A 4,568-nucleotide genomic window follows, 5' to 3' on the forward strand; every position below is an offset into this window, starting at 1 on the left:
TAAAGGATTCTGTTGACAACATTGCAATACCGTTCAGTTTTCAAAACTGAATTGCAGTAAACCTGATATAGTTTCTTGACCTATTCCTTATCCTATGCTGCTATAAACTTAGACTACCGGAGAACACATTGAGCTCATTTCATTAAATGAACAGTTACAAATACATACAAATGAATAGTTTGTATTTGTAATTATTCTTTCTTAACATGTGATTTCTGTCCTTTTGTCTTTCCTCTTAGAGAACACCTGATGGCCTCCGTCCTGGACCTGTGCATCTGTTTCTCCTTCCTGTCCTCTCAAACCCAGCCGGTCAAAGCTGATGGTCACTTATCCTGAGCCTGGTTCTGTTGGAGATTTCTTCCTCATGAGGGAGTTTTTCCTTTTCCACTGCTGCCTCTGTGCTCGCTTAGGATGGGAGGACTGTGATGAAGTGAAAACCTAAAGCAATCTGTTAGCTCCTTAAATAAATAATGTTATTAACTGACTTTATATGTATGTGGATGTTTCTGTACAGTGTCCTGAGATGACTTTTGTTGTGATTTGGTGCTATATAAATAAAAAAAAAAACTGAATTTATATACCTGTAGGCTTATATCCATGCCACTGATGTATCAGGTTTTCACGTAACACTTATCACTATACAATGGTGCAATGGTCAACTAAGTTGTCTCACAGAAAAAAAAGTATTGCATTCAAAGCCTGGAGCCATTCTAAAATAAAAAGCTAATAAAAAGTTATACATGGATGCATGGAGATAACTGGAATATCACATGTTGTGATAAATCATTCTACCTATAATATTCAAAACCTTTGACCTACAATACAGTTTATTAAGTACTGTCACTTCCAGACTTCTGTTTGCTAAAACTAAAGGTTTTGTCAACATATTCATTTACTCACCCATCTTCTGCTGAGTCATTACAACAACATCTTTATCTTATTCTTTGCATCAACATAATGTTTAAAAAGGGGACATTGCATTTTGTCAAACGTACTTAGTCTTGGAGTCGTCTTGTCACGTTAGAAAAGTTAGTTAAGGAAAAAGCCTATTTGAGCAGCTACTGGAAGCTTCTATGGGGGATACGAGAAGACAAACCTGGCAACCAGCGTGTCTGCCATCTTTGATTGTCCGACAGGCCGCGGCGCGAGCGGAGCCTCACTCAACCTGAAAAACGGTCTGGCACGAGATAACGGAGCCACGGGACGACTGGCTCCCGCAGCGAGGGCCGAACAAAAAAAGACCGACTGCCTGCGTGAGACAACGGGGCAGACACAAAGCGTTACAGAACCGTGCACGTAGACAGCAGTTTGTCGGCAGCCAGCGCGCAGAGCTACCCATCGTTAGCCCGAGTGGGTTAGCGGGTTAGCTAGTTTTTGTAATCCGCCGGCCAGACAAACACTGGTCATTAGTCCAGGCCAAAACCAGACATTTATTGAGGCCATACGACTCCACAAAGGACAAGGAAGGCACCGGCGCTGGCAGGTAGGTTTGTGTTCTTTTGTCGGCCTCTGTGGTTTTGGTCCGGAGGAGTTGGCACATTCACAGCTCGCACAATGCTAGCTGGGTAGCAGTAAGTCCACAGTGGATGTGATGGCGACTCTTGAGAAACGAAACCACGTTCAACGAATGCAAATCTAACGGCTTGCTCTCCTGCAGCTTACCACAGCACGACCGGATTTGTGTTTTCGGGACAATACTACTGGGCTTCATAATATCTCGCTAAAGGTGTTATTTGAGCCCGGCCTGGTTGAGTTCCGGCCGGAGAGGGCCTGTGCTTCCCCCGCCGGTGAGCCGCCAGCCCCTACGACTCATGGAGAAGGGTGGCCTGTAGACTGACCCCTGGCAGTGATTTATCACTTTTATCGTCGCATATCCCAACTTGTTCTGCCTGGAATTTGCCGAGTTGAATGGCATGCTGGAGTTTAATGTCTCCACGTGTGATTGGGTGAATCACTGAGTTTTTGTCTCTTTTTTTTCTGCCTATGCATCACTCCACCATGAGATCCGTGTTGGGTAGGATGGTTAGTGATCTGTCGGCGCATATCCGAGACGTGTCTGATTTACAAAGTAAAGGGATGCTACGATTTATAATTTCCTCTTCCCTTGCAATAGTCAGAGGAGCAAGACGCGATGTCAAGAAGACCTCACTTCATACACACTAAATTCATTGGTTTGTCCTCTTTACTGCTTTTGACGTTTACAGTAACAAAGTACTTTTGTGTGTAAAGTAAATCTCAAGCAGTCATATCCCATTTCTACTTAAGGTTAATGAAACTGCATTTAACTCTCAAGAGATGCAGATTTATTAGTATTAATACTCTGGCTTTAAATGTGGGAGTGGTGGCGCAGAGGTTAGAGAAGGTGGGCCTGTGATCGGAAGGTCGCCAGTTCAACTCCCCAGATGGATAACATCAAAAAGTGGGTGAAACAACCACACCTGCCTGGCTGCTTCTGCCCTCATTGGCTCCACTCTCAGCCCTTGAGCAAAGCCCTTAACCCTGACCATCTGATCCCCGGGCGCCCTCGATGGCAGCTCCCTGCTCCACACGGAAGGCTGAGGTAGCTCGCTGGTTGCACCAGGAGGGGCATCCGGCATCAAAATAAATGTCAAGTCTTTGTGCGAGTTAGTTCGTTGTGGCGACCCCTGAAGAAGGGAGCAGCCAAATTAAGACTAATAACCTGGCTTTAAATAATTAAAAGTAGCATTAAATAACTTTCCTTGAAATAAATGAATAGGAAAGAAGGAAAACTCATTTGATTAAAATTGTATTCAGTTATTCTGATCAAGACTTAAGATCTACTATTATATTAATGTTAGTCATTTTTAGGTTGAAAGGTGCCATCAGTTAAATAGTACAGTATTCTCTATAACAGTATTATCAAAATAATGTAAGCCAAATGAGAGCCTGTTCCTCCTGTACCCAGTGTGATTTGTGCGTGAAATCCTTAAAAGAAAATGCTTGAATTTTATTGTCATTTGAAAGGTTTTAAAATGTTAGATTTATAATTGAGGTGCTGTAAACTACTCAGAACTAATCAAATTACAACTCTTTAGTCTTCAAATAGCTCTACGCGAATTAACTCAAAAAGTTAGTGAGGGAATAACCAAAATCGCATACTGATCATCCCATCTTGGATAAACACAATAACATTACAATTTTGTAAAAATTGCTCAGATTTGACTTAAGGAAATATGCAACAACCTTCCAAGTAGGGCTGGACAATATATAGCAACTTTACTGTCAGTGTGGTATCAGTTATTGCAATATCGATATTGCAAAGAACTGCAGTAAATCATGGGCCATTATATTTCAAGTCCCGTGCGTTCATGTTCATGTAGATGGTACATTTCGTCAGTCTAGTGGACCCTCACTGGCCTTGATGCCCACTCCAGATAGTAACGATGGAAGAAAATGTGGGTTTGTTAAATAATACGGTCACTGAAGTATTAAATTATTGTGCACATTGCAAGTTTTTCTAATATTGTGCAGCTCTCTTAAGGTATAGCATCCAGATGGCTTGTTATTCTGTTAGTAGTCTGCTGTTTTAGACCAGTGTTTCCCCTACATTACTTGCCTTGGTGGTGCACGGCTCAGAAACGAAGCTCTACCTCATCTAACAAAATTGAGTCAGGTTCTCTGGACGGATTAAAAAATTGTTTGAGAGGCCAGACTAAGATGGTTTGGACATGTCCGGAGGAGAGACGGTAGTAGTAGTAGTAGTAGTAGTAAATTGGTAGAAGGATGTTAGAAATGCTGCTGCCAGGAAAAAGACAAAGAGGAGATGTAGGATACAAAGAGGTGGAGTGAGGACAGAGTGAGATGGAGGAGGATGACTCGCTGTGGTGACCCCTGAAGAGGGAAAATCCAGAAGAAGAAGAGACTGCTGTGATTTCAGTTTATTATTTGCAATCTTAAACATTTAAAGTGACAAAATATTTTTTGCTTTTTCTTTCACACAGCTCAAAAAGCTTCTTCAGTTACAAACTGCAGGACAACACTTGGCATGTACATTCACCTCACAGCTGTTGCTGTAGCACTTTTTTGACTCCAGCTAAAGAGACCTATATCCAAAGGTTTTCATTTAGAAGAAAGAAGTTATAGTGAGATTTTATTGGTTTGGTGGGTGCAATTTTAAATTACAGTAAGCTGTAGCATAAACTTGTCTTAGATTTATGATATGCAATACCTAAAATGGTCTGAGAAAAATGTGCAGTGGTTTTAAATGTCTTCAATTTTCAACCATTTTAATGTAAAACATTTTCTTTTAAGTATTTCTGCTCAGGTATCCAGGAGCGTGTTGGATTTAGACTCTTAATCTGAGTTGTCAGCCCCCTTTCAACACACAAACCAGCACAATCATATTCACAGACACACCAATCTACTTAAATAAAAAAATACCTCTGTTTGACTTAGACAAGACACTACAAATCTATATTTACTGTATTTGTCTTTGATGCTGCTCATTTTATTTCTCTTATTGACATATGCCTCCAAATACTGTCTTCACCTCAATGCTGTCACCACTTTTTTTTTTTGATGACAATAACAAAAATATATATATATAA

General features: G+C 40.9%; 1 protein-coding gene across 1 annotated transcript in view; it reads left to right on the forward strand.

Moving 5' to 3' along the window:
- The first annotated feature begins 1,111 nt into the window (after positions 1-1,111).
- The window catches only part of prrc2c (proline-rich coiled-coil 2C), a 26,998-nt gene continuing 23,541 nt past the window's right edge, over positions 1,112-4,568 (forward strand). Inside the window, exon 1 of the mRNA XM_037698215.1 lies at positions 1,112-1,483. The gene's annotated coding sequence lies outside the window, so the exon portion shown is untranslated. The remainder of the gene's footprint in view (positions 1,484-4,568) is intronic.

Source organism: Nematolebias whitei, chromosome 3 (assembly GCF_014905685.2).
Source record: "Nematolebias whitei isolate Nwh7 chromosome 3, NemWhi1, whole genome shotgun sequence".
NCBI classification, from domain to species: Eukaryota; Metazoa; Chordata; class Actinopteri; order Cyprinodontiformes; family Rivulidae; genus Nematolebias; species Nematolebias whitei.